The sequence below is a fragment of the Eriocheir sinensis genome, chromosome 52 (assembly GCF_024679095.1).
Source record: "Eriocheir sinensis breed Jianghai 21 chromosome 52, ASM2467909v1, whole genome shotgun sequence".
Taxonomy (NCBI): domain Eukaryota; kingdom Metazoa; phylum Arthropoda; class Malacostraca; order Decapoda; family Varunidae; genus Eriocheir; species Eriocheir sinensis.
Window position 1 is genome coordinate 7,213,787 of NC_066560.1, and position 16,856 is coordinate 7,230,642.

General features: G+C 41.8%; 1 long non-coding RNA gene across 1 annotated transcript in view; it reads left to right on the forward strand.

The window, feature by feature from the left end:
- LOC126983012 (uncharacterized) overlaps positions 1-16,856 on the forward strand; it is a 131,955-nt gene that overhangs the window by 65,423 nt on the left and 49,676 nt on the right. The gene's annotated exons all lie outside the window — the stretch shown is intronic.

Here is a 16,856-nt window from a genome sequence, read left to right on the forward strand (position 1 = left end):
AACCGCAATTTACTCGTTTTTATATATCTTTTAGTTGTTTTTTAGGTTGTATCAGGGAGAAAAGTTATGGAAAAACACTTACTCCTTACTCCTAATTTTTTTATATCGAAAAAAAAATATATATATAACTGCTTCTTTCTTATGGTTTGGTTTTAATGAAGAAGACTTAGGTAAGGGCGTGTGGATGTGTGATTATGGATATTATTAGTGTTATCGTTAATGTTATCATCAATGCTGGTAAATGAGGGCTTATCGGTTTTATGTAATGGGTTGTGATGGGTGTATGGAGTGGTTTTTGGGTCCCCTTATACCCTCACCCAGTACTATAATTCCGTCGATAGCGTAGAAAAAATAACACTTCTAGAAAGTAATAATAGGGATTAGAGATGAAGATAAGTAATGCGTGATTGGTAATAAATAGGATCTTTAAACTGATAGACGATAAAAAAAAATACTAATAATGATAAAGAAAAAAATATGAACCAATAAAAATACGGAAATCTGGACTATTCTTTTTTTCATATTTGTTAACTTATTTATGCCCGTGTATGTAAAATTCTTAAACACACACACACACACACACACACACACACACACACACACACACACACACACACACACACACACACACACGAGACCTGCCACTCTTAAGGGTTCACGCAGGAAGTTTTCGCTTTGGGGGCTAATTTGAGACCAGGGTTAAAATTTTTGTGGTTTTATAGCAGTGGCAGGAGACGGATGGGGGGGGATGGGCGAAGGGGGGGCAGGGCGGGGCGGGCGAAGGGGGGTGCTAGGCTAGAGGGACCTGGCTTTCGAGGCGGAGGGGGGGAAGGGGAAGGGGTGAGAAGAGGAATTAGAGAGGAAAAGAAATGAGAGAAGAGGAAGGGAAAACAAAGAGAGGGAGAGAGAAGAGAAATGATAAGAGGAAACGAGAGAGAAGGAATGATTGAGGGAGATAAGGAGAGGTAAAACAGGAAGAGGAAGAAGGGAAGAGAAGGCGAGTGAAATAAAATAAAAAATAATGTTGAAACTAAAGATGATGGCAATATATTTTAGTGAGTTGAATGAAGATGTATTCGGTTGCGTAGCGTAGATAGGATAGAAGATAAGGAAAGGTAGATAGGAGAGAGAGAGAGAGAGAGAGAGAGAGAGAGAGAGAGAGAGAGAGAGAGAGAGAGAGAGAGAGAGAGAGAGAGAGAGAGAGAGAGAGAGAGAGAGAGAGAGAGAGAGAGAGAGAGAGAGAGAGAGAGAGAGAGACGTAAGTAAAAATAGTAAACGGAAGTAGCAAAATAAAAAAAATAATAGTAATGAAATTGTTCCTATTAGATTTCAGACGCATTTTTGTGGTTCATTAGGCGATTGTATTATCTATCAATGAGTGTCAGGCTATCTATCATCTCTTTATTTCTATCTATCTGCGTGTCTGTTAGAAATTAAATACTAGCTTTCTTATCAATTTTCTCGAGTTTCCGCTTATTTTAAAACCTGAGGCGCATTTTCTATGATTCATTATGCAGTTATATTATCTATCAATATAAAATTATCGATCCATCTATCTGTCTCCCTAGCAAAAATTAAATAAAAACATTCCTATTAAAATTCTTGAGTGTTCGCTAAAGTTAAAATCTGCGGTCCATATATTTGGTCTGTTATGTACTTATACTTATCTATCGGGCAATATCAAGCTATCTATTACCTGTCTATCTTATCTACCTACGTATCAGAATCAAGTAAAAGCTATCTTACTTAATTTCTGGAGTCTCCGCTAAAGTTAAAATCTGAGGCCCATATGTTTGGTCTGTTATGTGCTTACAATTATCTATCGGGCAATATCAAGCTATCTATTATCTGTATCTATTTATCTACCTATCAAAAATTAAATTGTAGCTCTCCTATTAAATTTCTTGTCTCTGCTAAAGTTAAAATCCGAGGCCTATTTGTTTGGTCTGTTATGTGCTTACAATTATCTATCGGGCAATATCAAGCTATCTATTATTTGTATCGATCTATCTTATCTACCAACGTATCAAAATCAAGTAAAAGCTTTCTTATTAAATTTATTGAGTCTCCGCTAAAGTTAAAATCTGAGGCCTATTTGTTTGGTCTGTTATGTGCTTACAATTATCTATCGGGCAATATCAAGCTATCTATTATCTGTATCTATCTTATCTACCAACGTATCAAAATCAAGTAAAAGCTTTCTTATTAAATTTATTGAGTCTCCGCTAAAGTTAAAATCTGAGGCCTATTTGTTTGGTCTGTTATGTACTTACAGTTATCTATCGGTGAATATCAAACTATCTATTATCTGTATCTAGCTATCTACACTTATCTATCGGGCAATATCAAGCTATCTATTATCTGTATCTATCTTATCTACCTACCTATCAGAAACAAGTCGAAGCTATCTCCTTAAAATTCTTGAGTTTCCGCTAATCTTAAAATCCGAAACTCATCTCTGCGTTCCATTATCCACTATGCATTACCAGAAAGCTATGCACGGATGATATTAAGCCACCGAGCAGAAAGGAAAATAAAGTAATGATGATAATAGAAACGCGAACTTCGTGGAACGCTCCGACGCCATTACCGGAAAGAACAGACTAATATCGTGAATCAATTAATGGTCATCGTATATTTCCTGTTGCCTTTTAAGTTGGGCGTTGAAGTCGATGTAAAAAATCGCGTGTGGAAAATGAACGTGGATGAGAATTGTCCATTACGTGTAAAGAAGCGAGTGGGGAAAATGAACGAGGATGGAACTTGTTTAATACGCGTAAAGGAACGGGTGAGGGAAAATGAACGTGGGTGAAACTTGTCCAATACGCGTAAAGGAACGGGTGAGGGAAAATGAACGTGGATGAGACTTGTCACGCGTAAAGGAACGGGTGTGGAAAATGAACGTGGATGAAACTTGTCCAATACGCGTAAAGGAACGGGTGAGGGAAAATGAACGTGGGTGAAACTTGTCCAATACGCGTAAAGTAACGGATGAGGGAAAATGAACGTGTGTGAAACTTGTCCAATACGAGTAAAGGAACGGGTGAGGGAAAATGAACGTGGGTGAGACTTGTCCAATACGCGTAAAGGAACGGGTGAGGGAAAATGAACGTGAATAAGACTTGTCCAATACGTGTGAATCAGGGACAGCTTAGAAGGGGTGAGGTTAGGTTAGGGAAGAAGGATAATTTAGGAAAAGGGATTGTACAGTAAGGTCAGGTAGGGTAGAAAATTACAGGTTATGAGGTTGAAACGGATGGATAATTGAACGTGTGGGGGACTTGTCCAATACGTGTGAATCAGGGACAGCTTAGAAGGGGTGAGGTTAGGTTAGGGAAGAAGGATAATTTAGGAAAAGGGATTGTAAAGTAAGGTCAGGTAGGGTAGAAAATTACAGGTTATGAGGTTGAAACGGGTGGATAATTGAACGTGTGGGGGACTTGTCCAATACGTGTGAGCCGGGGACAGCGTGGAAAGGGGTGAGGTTAGGTTAGGGAAGAAGGGTGATATAGAAAAAGGGATTGTAAAGTAAGGTAGAAAATTACTGGTTATGAGGTTGAAACGGGTGAACGTGTGTGGGACTTGTCCAATACGTGTGAATTAGGGACAGCTTTGAAGGAGTGAGGTTAGGTTAGGGAAAAAGGGTGAATTTGGAAAAGGGATTGTAAAGTAAGGTAAGGCAGGGTAGGATAGTTTAAAGAAGGGTAAGATAGGTTCAGGAAAAGGAGGGTAAGTCAAGGAGGGGTAGATTAAGATAGTATAGGGTAGAGGGTAAGGCGAGACGAGGGGCATAGAACTGGCGACAAGTCATAGAGTGGCTTAAAAAGAGCTAAAAGGAGAGAAGGAAGGGGACGATAAGGGTGAAAGAAGAGGGAAAACAAGGAGATAGAGAAGTGAGAAAGAGGAGGAAGGAAGGAAGGAAGGAAGGCAGAAAGGCAGGAGAGAAGAAAGAAAGAAAGAAAGAAAGAAAGAAAGAAAAAGAAAAAGACAGACACACAGACAGACAGACAGACAGGAATATAAGGTAAACAGCTACATAGGAGGAAAGGCAGAACAAAAACAAGGAGAGCGGAACTGAGGACGAGGCAGAAGGAAGGAAGAAAAGAAAGAAAGAAAAGGAAGAAATAATGGAAAAAAGATGAGGTAAAACATATATACGAGACTTGGAGGAGAAAGGAAGAAGCTGAGTGGAAGGAAGCAGTTAGTGGTTTTGAAAGGGGTGGAAAAGGAGAGGACTAAAGGGAGGTAATGAAAGGGCTGAAAAAAAGGAGCATTGAAAAGGGGGATCATGAAGGGGTTAAGGAGGTGAAGGAGAGCATTGAAGGGGTGGCAGTCGTGGGGTGATGGGGTAAGGGAGAATTGAAGGGGAGGGGGAATGAAGGGTAGGGATCTTGAGCGGGGTGTTGTGAAGGGGGAAGGGTTTGTGAGGTAAGGGAATGCATTTAAAGGGGGGGAAAGGGGGGCAGTGAGGGGGCTAATGGAAGTTCGGAACACACACACACACACACACACACACACACACACACACACACACACACACACACACACACACACACACACACACACACACACACACACACACACCTGTTCTTTACGACTGTCTTCCTTTTCACAAATTGTAGCTTGCAGTCTCATCTTTTTCCTTTCTTTATAGACCTTTGATTAAAAAAAAAATAAGGGGTAGAAGTAATAGGAGGAGGAGGAGGAGGAGGAGGAGGAGGAGGAGAATAAGAGGTTGAAATAGGAGTTAGTTTGGAGGAGGAGGAGGAGGAGGAGGAAGAAGAGGAGGAGGAGGACATACGATTAAGAGATAAGGAAGGAGAAAGAACAGGAGGAGGAATGGAAAAAAAAAGAAGGGGCAGAAGAGAAGAGGAGAAAGATTGGTGGAGGTAATGGAGGGAGGAAGGGAGGAAGGGAAAGGGGAAGAATGAGAAGGCTCGAAGATGATGAAAGGGGAGGAGGAGGTGGGTGAGAAATTTAAAGGGTAGTGGAGTTGATGGGGTGGAGGTGATGGGGTGGAGGTGATGGGGTGGAGGTGATGGGGTGGAGGTGATGGGGTGGAGGTGATGGGGGAGGGGGAGGGGGAGAGGGGGGGCAGTTCGCGTGTGGTGTGTGTCGCTCTGAGGGAACCATTATACCAGTGTCTTGATTTATGGGGACGGATGGTGGTGGTGGTGGTGGTGGTAGGTGGTGATGGTGGTGGTGGTGGTGATGGTGGTGGTGGTGGTGAGACAGACTTACTTGTTTTATGTGTCTTCCTGTAGCACCACCATCACCATCACCACCACCACCACCACCATCATCATCACCACTCAACACCACCACCACCATCATCACCATCACCACCACCACCATCATCATCACCACTCAACACCATCATCACCACCTCTACTACTATTACGAACAGCCACCATTACCATCACCAAGAGTCACCATTACCACCACCACCATCACCACTCATCACCATCATCACCACTATTATTTCTTTTACGTACAGGCACCATTATCATCACCTCCAGTCACCATTACCAACTCCACCACCTCCTCCAATACCAAAATCACCATCATCACCATCATCATCATCATCACCAAAGCTATATCCACCTCCCATCATCACCATTGCGGCTTTTCATCACCACTTCATCTCTTCCACCATCACCTTCCAGCCATTCCATCAACCGTTCCATAATCACCCATCACCTCTCTTTGATTCCCTTCCCTTTCCTTTCCTTCCTTTCCCTTTCCCTTCCCTTCCCTTAGCTTCCCTTCCCTTAACTATTATTTCCCTTCCCTTCCCTTCCCTTAACTATTATTTCCCTTCCCTTCCTTTCCCTTCCCTTCCTTTCCCTTCCCTTCCCTTCTTTCCCTTCTTTTCCCTTCCCTTCCCTTAACTATTATAATGAAACTGGAACGGAACTGATGAGAAGGGAAGGGAAGGAAGGAAAAGGAAAGGAAAGGGAATGGAATGGAAGAAAAAGGAAGGGAAGGGAAGGGAAGGGAAAGGACAGGAAAGGCAACGTAAGGCAAAGAAAGGGAAGGCAAGGGAAGGCAAGGCAAGGCGTGCGTTGGGGAAGGTAAATAATGACACCAGTGGATATCGATTTCAGTGCGTGCAGTCGTACCTCACCGCCTTACCTTGCCTTGCCTTACCTTGCCTTGCCTTACCTTTTCATTCCTTGTCTTGCCTTGTCTTACCCTTCCCTTCCCTTGCCTTGCCTTGTTTTGCCTTGTCTTCCCTTCCCTTGCCTTGCCTTGTTTTGTCTTCCCCTTCCCTTCCCTTGCCTTGCCTTGTTTTGTCTTGTTTTCCCTTCCTCTCGCCTTGCCTTACCTTTTCATCCCTTGTCCTGCCTTGTCTTACCCTTCCCTTCCCTTGCTTTCCCTTGTTTTGCCTTGTTTTCCCCTCCCCTCGCCTTGTCTTGTTTTGTCTTGTTTTCCCTTCCTCTCGCCTTGCCTTACCTTGTCATCCCTTGTCTTGCCTTGTCTTCCCCTTGCCTTGCCTTGTTTTGTCTTGTCTTCCCTTCCCCTCGCCTTGCCTTCCCTTGTTTTGCTTTGTCTCTTTCCCTGTCTTCCCTTGTAGTGTTGTCCCTCGCCTTCCCTTCCCTTCCCTTTGCCCTCTTGTTCTCGCTCCTCTTCCCTCCTCCTTCATTCCCTCGTCTGTGTAGCCTCTCCTTCTCTTTCATTACTTTTGTTCTCTCCTTCTCTCCCATTTCCTTTTCTTTTCTTTTCTTCTCCCATTTCATTTTTTTTTTATTTCCGTCCCTTCCCTCTCCTCTCCTTTTGCTTCCTTCTCCATCCCTTTTCTTTCCTTCCCTTCCCTATCCCTTTCATCCCCTCCCCTCCATTCCCTTCCCTTTCCTGTCCTTCCCTTCCCATCCCTTCCCTCCCCTCCCATTCATTCCCTACATTTCCCTTCCCTTCCTTCCCTCCCCTCCCCTCCCTTCCCTTCCCTTCCCGCGTGTGTATCGTCCCAAGAAAGTAAACTCCGAGCAATCAGACACGAAAACTAACACTTCCATTTGTATTTTTTGTGTTGGTGGCGTTTCCAGGAGTCTTTTGGAGGGGAAGAGAGAGACGAGAACCTATGCCGCGCCGCCTCGGGAATAGCTCACACGCGCTTTTTTTTTTTCACCTGTTATGTTTTATACCTGTTATGTTATCCTTTGTGTTTCATCTTTAGTGCCGTGTTTTACCTGCAATGTTCTGCCGGTGAGGTTTGGAAGAGGTTACGGAAGGTGGTGAGCGTGGGGGGTGGGGTGGGGGGGGGGGGGGAGTGAGACGCTATGCTCCTCCAGTTTCCTTCATTTTTTGTTTTCTTTTTTCTTCTATTCTTTTTGGGACGTTTTTGCTGACGGCATGAAAGTAAGACCCGGCGAATATCAGGCTTCCCTTTCATTATGTCTTGTGTGTGTAACGTTAGATGGTGGTTAAGGAGAAGAATGTAGAAAGAAAGAGGGAAGGAAGGAAGGATGAAAGGAAGGAAGGAAAGAAGGAAGGATGAAAGGAAGGAATGAAGGGAGGGAGAAAGGGAAGAGTAGGGTAGAAGGAGGAGGAGGAGGGAAGGGAGAGAAGGGGAAGGGAAGGAAGGAAAGAAGGAAGAGAGGGAAGGATGGAAGAAATGGTTGAGATAGGCAGGGAAGACAGAAAGGAAGGAAGGAAGGAAGGAAGGAAGAAAGGAAGAACGCCAGAAAGAAGGAAGGAAGGAAGGAAGGAAGAAAGGAAGAAAGAAAGCTAGAAAGGAGGAAGGAAGGAAGGAAGGAAGGAAGGAAGGAAGGAAGAAAGAAAGAAAACCAGAAAGAAGGAAAGAAGGAAGGAAGGAAGGAAGGAAGGAAGGAAAGAAGAAAGAAAGAAAACCAGAAAGAAGGAAAGAAGGAAGGAAGGAAGGAAGGAAGGATAAAGTTATTTTTTCCGTTTTTCTCCAAGTCTAAGAGAGAGTTGAGAGGAAGAACGTGAAAAAAATAACATAACTCAGATTCCTTTGCGGCACTCACAGACAGCTGGGTTGGAAGGCAGCGGAGAGAAACATTGAGCTGAGTGAATATAAAAGGAAAAAAAAAACACGGACTCAATATTAAGAAAAAAGTTATAGAGTGAATACGAGCTCGGTTTAAAAAGACTGAAATTGAAACGAAGAACATGCCAACCAACTATCATTTTTCTTCTGTTCTTTAGAGAGGCATTAAATTACATCACTTATTTTTTGCATCTTTTGAGTGAATATAAAAGGAAAAAAGTTAAATAGTGAATACAAGCTCGGTTTAAAAATACTGAAATTGAAACGAAGAACATGCCAACCAATTATCATTTTTTCCTTTTCTTTAGAGAGGTACTAAATTAGATAACTCATTTTTGGCATAATTTTCTATCTGGCATTTTCCATTTTATGACCACAGATAACCTCAATTTTCATGTATACCCCATTTTTTAGAGGCACTAAATTAGATCACCTATTTTTGGGATCTTTTTCTATCTAGCATTTTCCAATTTATAACCACAGATAACCTCAATTTTTATTTATACCCCATTTTTTAGAGGCACTAAATTATCATATCCTTCATTTCTGGCAACCTCTCATATGGCATATTACAATTTTATTTAAAGGACAGACATGCATGCTTTGGATATATTTTCATACTTTGCCTTCAAAAAAAAAAAAAAAGGTGGGGTTAGATACACGGGAGCTGGTGGGGTTAGATACACGGGAGCTTAGGTTCAAAGGAGCTGCCTTGTACAGACCTACCGGCCTCTTGCAAACTCCTACGTTCTTTTGTTCTTATGTCTCGCTCGCATCAAAGAACACCAACCCGAAGTCAAGCTGTGAGTGCCTCGAGGTTGTCACGTGACCAAAACAAACCCACACAAACAAGACTCCTTTCAGGCGTGTTTGTGGAGGAGGAGGAGGAGGAGGAGGAGGAAGAGGAGGAGAAGGAGGAAGACACTGAATTGAAAGGGAAGAATGAGGAATAGCAGGAAGGCAAAAGAGGCAGAAGAAGAGATTTGTGAAGGTAATGGAGGAGGAGGAAGAGGAGGAAGAGGAGGAGGAGGAGGAGGAAGAGGAGGAGGAAGTAAGTGATTCAAGTGGTTGGCGATTCTTGGATTGTACTTCGGAGGCACAAATGTGGAGAGAGGAGGAGGTGGAGGAGGAGGAGGGAGGATAATCTGTGAGAGAGGAGGTGTGTGTGTGTGTGTGTGTGTGTGTGTGTGTGTGTGTGAGTGTGAGTGTGTGTTGCGTGTCAGGTGGCGGGGCGGCGGCAGGTTTCCTATTGATTACAGCTCGCCTTCAGAGTGACGTGTGAAGCAGGTGTGTGTGTGTCGCCTCACGGGGCCTCTGATTGTGTGTGTGTGTGTGTGTGTGTGTCTGTGTGTGTGCGTGTGAGCTTCATGACAGGCACTGAGGAACATATTAACAGTGAAACGTGGGTGAAACAAAGGTACGCAGTCAGGCAAAGGTTAGGTTAGACTTGCCAGACTTCGGTTCATATCATCAAACTCTTGGAAGGAAGAAGAGACGGAGGGGTGAGAGGAGGTAAAAGGTTGAGGTTAAGGAAGGGAAGGGAGGTCGAGGAGGAGGAGGAAGAGGAGAGAAGGAGGGAAGAGAGAAGCATTATTAAGGAAGGAAGAAAGGAGGAGAGACGGAGGGGTGAGAGGAGGTAAAAGGTTGAGGTTAAGGAAGGGAAGGGAGGTCGAGGAGGAGGAGGAAGAGGAGAGAAGGAGGGAAGAGAGAAGCATTATTAAGGAAGGGAGAAAGGAGGAGAGACGGAGGGGTAAGAAGAGGTAAAAGGTTGAGGTTAAGGAAGGGAAGGGAGGTCGAGGAGGAGGAAGAGAAGAGGAGGATGGAAGAGAGAAGCATTATTAAAAGGTTGAGGCGGAAAAAAAACTTTAATCTTCCTTCCTTCCTTCCTTTCTTTCTGTCTTCCCTGCCTAGCTCGACCATTTCCTCCATCCTTCCCTCTCTTCCTTTTTTCCTTCCTTCCCTTCCCCTTCTCTCCCTTCTACCCTACTCTCGTCGTTCCAGGGGTGGTTTCCTGACCCTGGCGGTAGTTTTGCAAGGCTTCCGATAAAGCTCCTCTCGCACTCAAGATAACCCAACGTAGCTCCTCTCTGCTCTTTAAAAATAGTCGTAACAAGGACCCCAAACGTTTGATGATACGAGTGTGAGCCTCCGTCAAGAACATGCTGATGGTGAAACTGACGGAGGGACAGAAGGAGCGCGTAGAGTGACAGGAACCCAGTTGGACAGAAAAATAAGGTCATAGAAGTAGATTTAGAAGAGAAGTTTAGAATCAAGAACAAAATCTGGTACGAAATTGAAGTTGAGGAAACGAGAGAAAGATACAGAAGAGGAGAAACACTTAAAACGAATTCATTAGGATAGAACAATAGAGAAATAGGAGTAAATTTAGGAGGGATAAGTTTAGAAACGTTAATAAAAATCAGGTTGGAAATTGAAACTGAGGAAGAAAAAAAAAATATATAGAAGCAGAAACATTGAAAACGGGGAGTCTAGAAAAAGCGATGCGTTACTTGAGGAAAAACTATAGTGAGATACGGAAGCGACCATAGACGAAAAGTATGAACTGAATCTGGCGAGCTGGAGACAGATAAAAATAGAGGATGACAATGAAACTATAAAAAAATGAGGCGAAGAAGGATTGACAGTTATAATGATGGTGGACCACGAGCCTAAAGGTACAAAGACGAAACTGAAAATGTAAACCAAACTACGAAAATTGAAAGACCGTATCAGAGGAATTTAAAAGACAAAGTAGGAAAGAAAGATTATTATTATTATTATTATTATTATTATTATTATTATTATTATTATTATTATTATTATTATTATTATTATTATTATTATTATTATTATTATTATTATTATTATTATTATTATTATTATTATTATTATTATTATTATTACACACACACACACACACACACACACACACACACACACACACACACACACACACACACACACACACACACACACACACTTTGAACGACTGTTTGTCACGTGTGTGTGTGTGTGTGTGTGTGTGTGTGTGTGTGTGTGTGTGTGTGTGTGTGTGTGTGTGTGTGTGTGTGGCGTGAGTGAGGCTCGTGAAGAAAGATGAGAAAGCAACAGCAACAGCGTGAGGAGTGGCTGTTGGCAGTGGGGAAGATAATGAGGAGGAGGAGGAGGAGGAGGAGGAGGAGGAGCAAGAAGAATTTGAAGGAGAAGGAAGAACTGAATAAAAAAAAGGACAATAAAAGTGATGAAAATGTTGAGAAGGATGACGAATAGGAGGAGATGGAGGAGTAGGGGGGGGAAGAGGAGGAGGAGGAGGAGGAAGAGGAAGAGGAGGGGGAGGGAGAGGAGGAGGAGGAGGGGTGCAGCGTAAACAGAAAAGTAAACAGCGGCAACAGTATAGCAAATAACAACAACAATAATAATTTAATAATAATAATAATAATAATAATAATAATAATAATAATAATAATAATAATAATAATAATAGTGATGACGCAACCCTCTTTTGGTACCCTGAGAGGAACAGGTGTAGAGGAGGAGGAGGAGGAGGAGGAGGAGGAGGAGGAGGAGATAAGAGAGGTGGAGGAGGACAAGAAGTAGCAGTGACATCTCCATGAGTCACCGTAGTGTGTTATAGAGAGAGAGAGAGAGAGAGAGAGAGAGAGGGAGAGGGAGAGAAGAAGCGTCACAAAGGTAGCGACGCCTTCCTTATCTTTCCTCCGATAATACCTCCCGACAAGTGGCTCTTAAGACTTGCCTCTCATCTCCTCCTCCTCCTCCTCCTCCTCCTCCTAGCTTCCTTATAAGACTGTCCTTCGTTCGTTTTGTGTTATATTTGTCGTAACTTGTCATTCTACCTCTCTCCTTCCTCCTCCTCCTCCTCTTCCTTCTCTTCTTCCTCCTCCTCCTCCTCCTCCTTTATCTCCTTATCCCTACACCAGCTTCTGTTTCGTTATCTTCACTCTCTTTACTTAAGCCCCGCCACCTCATCTCCTCCTCCTCCTCCTCTTCCTCCTCCCAGTTATTTCACATTTGTATCTCCTCATCTCCTTTTTCTCCTCCTTTTCTGTCCTTCATTTGTATCTCCACTTCTCCTCTTCCTCGTTTTTTTAATTTTTTTTCTTATTCAGTTTTTCGGTTTTTCTTTCCTTCCATTTTTTCCTCTTTTCGTTTTTTCTTTCCTTCTATTTTTTCCTTCTTTCATTTTTTCATTCCTTCTATTTTTTCCTCATCTCCTCTTCCTCTTTATTTGTATCTTCCATTAAAGTTTGTATTTTCTCTTCCCTCTTCAATTTTTTTTCCTACTTCCTTTTATTTTATTTTTCCATTTTTTCCTACTTCGTTTTTTCTTTCCTTCTATTTTTTTCCTCCTCTCCTCTTCCTCTTTATTTGTATCTTCCATTTCTATCTTCTCTTCCCTCTTCATTTTTTTTCTCCTTCCGTTATTTTCTCCTTCGCTTTCTCTCCTTTTATTTTTTTCATTTCTTTCTCCTTTCATTTTTTCTTCTTAAATTTTTCTCTTTCATTTTTTTATCATCCATTTTTTCTCCTCATCTCCTCTTCCCCCTACCACTATTTTCTCCTTCATTTTTTCTTCTTACACTCTTCTCTTTGTTTTTTTAATCATCCATTTTTCTCCTCATCTCCTCTTCCCCCTACCATTATTTTCTCCTTCATTTTTCTCCATTTTTTCAATCTCATATTCCTCCTCCACTTTTTTATCGCATTGTTGAAGAAAAAAATATTACACCTGTCACCTGCCGCGTCCATTCATCACACTTCCTTCAGTCATTACAGAGCGAAAACACATCAATCATTAACCTGTATATCAAAGTGTAGGAGGACTGTAAGGGGGTATAGGGGGGTCTAAGGGAGTCGTGAGGGGGGTGTAGGGGGATGTGAGGAGGGCGGAAAGGGATGTAAGGGGTTGTGTAAGGGGTTCTGTAAGGGGTGTAAGGGGATGTAATGGGAATGTAAGGGAATATAAGGAAATGTAAGGGTGGTTATAAGGGGTGTTAGGGAATGTAAGGGTGGTTTTAAGGGAATATAAGGGTGGTTTGAAGGGGTGTTAGGGAATGTAAGGGTGGTTTTAAGGGGTGTAGTGAATGTAAGGGTGGTTTTAAGGGGTGTTAGGGAATGTAAGGGTGGTTTTAAGGGGTGTTAGGGAATGTAAGGGTGGTTTTAAGGGGTGTTAGGGAATGTAAGGGTGGTTTTAAGGGGTGTTAGGGAATGTAAGGGTGGTTTTAAGGGGTGTTAGGGAATGTAAGGGTGGTTTTAAGGGGTATTAGGGAATGTAAGGGTGGTTTTAAGGGGTGTAGTGAATGTAAGTGTGGTTTTAAGGGGTGTAGTGGAAGTAAGGGTGGTTTTAAGGGAATATAAGGGTGGTTTTAAGGGGTGAAATGGTGCAAAAAGAGGCGTAAGGGGTTGCTGGGGAAGTGTAAGGGAGCTGTAAGGGGTTGTAGTTGGTAAAGATAAAAAGAAAAATCGTATATATAATTAACCTGTAAATCAAGGTGACTCTCAAACCCTTCCTTTTACTCACGTTCATTAGAGATAAAAAAAAATTGTTCACCTGTAAATTAATTAAGGTAAAGTGTAATATATCACCTGCTGTAAGGGGAGGAATGCGGCCAGGTGTGTGTGTGTGTGAGAGAGAGAGAGAGAGAGAGAGAGAGGGAGAGGGAGAGGGAGAGGGAGAGGGAGAGGGAATGGGACAGAGACACAGATAGATACAGAGACAGAATGAGAGTTAGTGTAAATGAGTGTTACCTTTGAGCGTAGTGAGTCAAGGTGAGTGTGGGAGGGTCTGAGCAATACTTGAGTTAATTAGTGAGTCACCTGCAGATACGGGAGACAGGTGTTGTCGGGGGGGAGGGGGGGAAGGGGGGCAGACACTCGCTTGTGGTTGCATGGGTCAACGCTGTATCGCTTCCGTTGTTTGTTTTGTGTGTCTGTGTGTGTGTGTGTTAACGTTGTTTTGTTTTGATTGTCTTGATTTGTCTCGATTTGTCTTGCTTGTTTGTCTGTGTGTTTACGTTGTGTTGTTTTGATTGTCTTGTTTGTTTTGATCGTTTTGTTTTTCTTGATTGTCTTGTTTGTCTTGTTTGTGTGTCTTTACGTTGTCTTGTTTTGATTGTCTTGTTTGCCTGTTTGTGTGTCTGTGTGTCCTAACTTTGTTTTGCCTTGATTGTCTCGTTTTTCTTCTTTGTGTGTCTGTGTGTCTTAAAATTGTCTTGTTTTGGTTGCTTTGTTTGTCTTCTCTGTCTTGTTTCTTTGTCACTTCAGCTTGTTTATCTCGTCGACTTGTTTACTTATTTACCTTGAGGCGCGTTCATTCTTGTTTGTGTTTATATATATTTTTTATGCATTTGTTATTTGTTCACTTGTTTTGGTATTTCATTCTCTCACTTGTGTCTAGTTTTCTTTATTTACAGTTACATCCTTTTATTTATAGAGATGAATATTTATTTTATGCATTTGTTTTTGTTAGTATTTATTTTTGGTTCAGTAATAAATTTTTCGTAGTCTGACGGATTAAGCAGTTTTGTATTTTTTTCTCCTTTATTTTTCCTTCCTTTTCTTTTTTTTTCTTTCTTACTTTTCTTTATCTTTCTTATTTATTTTTTCCCTCATTCCTTTTCTTTTCTTTTTCTTTCTTTTTCTATCTTTCTTTCCTTCTTACTTTTTCTTTCTTTCTTGTTTATTTTTTCCTTCCTTTCTTTTTTCTTTTTCTATTTTTTTCTTTCCTTTTCTCTATCTTTATTGATTTACTTACATATTTCTTTCTTCATTTATTTACTTATTTATTTATTTATTCAACCGCCATTGCCTCTGTTAATAATTCTTCGCGGTGACTAGAGGGAGAGTTCCTATATCTATCAATCTATCTATCTATTCATCTATCTATCTATCTATTCCTAAATCTATCAAAGTGATTTTCTTCTTCACGGTTTGGGTTTTGTCACCTTCGATCACAGGACAGAAACACGTATCAAACCTTAAGTATCGTTACAGAAGGCCTAAGTAAAGGGAGTGAGCAAGACTGTATGAGTTGGCAAGTAAGGCAGAAAAAAGGTATATATATGATGATTACCCAAACCACCACCATCACCATCACCACCACCACCATCACCACCACCACCGGAAAACTGTAAAAGATGAGGTAGTTTCCGATGACTTGCTTCTCTCCATCAAAGTTCAGCGTTGTCTTCTCTTCTCTGTTGACGCTGCTTCCCCTCCTCCTCCTCCTCCTCCTCCCCCCTCCTCCTCCTACTGCTCCTCCTCCTCTTCATTTTTTATCCAAACGCTCCGCAGCTGCTTTGGAATTTTCGCCGCGTAGATGTGATAATTTTGTTGCTCGTCTTTTGAAACTGATTGATAATGATGATAAGAATAACTAATGAATATATATTATAGGACCGGAACTGGCCTTGTGAGTATTTATATTTCATTTATTTATTTATTTTTGTTGATTTATTTATTTTTTTTGCATATCAGCGCTGCTTAATTTCTCTTCAAACTTCCTTGTGATACAGACTTGATTTATTTGTATATGTTTTTTTGTATATCTTGCTTTATTCATATTCATCTTCAGCTGTTTTATTTGTATTTTTTGGCTACTTAATTGCAGTCTTGTTTGTATTGTTAAAGTGAATATTTTTTTCCTGTATTACACGAACATTGCCATTAATTTGTATGTTACGGCAGTAGTAGTAGTAGTAGTGGTAGTAGTAGTAGTAGTAGTAGTGGTGGTGGTTGTGGTAGCAATAGTAGTAGTAGTGGTAGTAGTAGTAGTAGTAGTGGTAGTATTGTTTCCCTTACTCTCTTCAATGTTATTTCTGCTATCGGAAGTATGTTATTCTCCTCCCTGCGGTATGATGATGTTGTTGTTGTTGTTGTTGTTGTGTGTGTGTGCGTGTGTGCGTGTGCTTATCTCTTATACAGCAGAGTCAACTAATGTTTTGTCGTAATTGTCCTGACGTTGATCAGTAGATGCCATCATAATCAGGGAAGTTAATTGCCTGGACTTAATGGGGCCGCCAGTTCTTTGTCGAATCAATTAATGTGGGTCTGACTTCGGCGTTCAGATGTTCATAGGGAGGAAGGTGAGCGTGGATCTGTTTACTTTTTCTGCCGGAGTCCTAGGTCGCTATTCTCAGATGCCTCGTTCTCTCACATCAACTATATCAAAAGGCCGATAAGTAGATTAACCTGGTTCTAATGACTGTTTCCATAGGTTCATGGTACAGAGGAAGGGTCAGACTACCACCAGAGTCATGAAGGTACCCGTGGAAATGCCCACAACACCTACGAAAGCCTTGTCAAAGTGTGTGTGCTTTGCCGTCGAAATGTCTAAGAATATGGCTCTTAGTGTATCAGTGCTGCAAACCTGTGGGAAGGAGTGTTGAAAAGGACGATAGAGAGAGAGGGAGGGAGAGAGAAGTGACGCTGGAGTGACGGATGGGCGACAGAATATATTTAGTGAAACGTTTAGTGACGGAGAAAGATGCATGGGTAAGGAATAAGGAAGGGGGCAAGTGTTTTAAGGAAGGGAGGGTTGGAAAAAAAAACTGTGGGTAAAGAAACTGGGAATTACTGTGCCGCTGGAATGACCGATGAGCGAGAGAAAATATTTAGTGAGACATTGAGGGAGGGAGAAAGATACATGGATAGGAAGGAAAGAAGGGGAAGGGTGTTTGAGGAAGGGAGGGTTGGAAAAAAAAAACCTGTGGGTAAAAAAGCTGGGAATTGCTGTGTCGCTGGAATGACCAATGAGGGAGAGAAAATATTTAGTGAGACATTGAGGGAGGGAGAAAGATACATGGGTAGGAGGGAAAGAAGGGGAAGT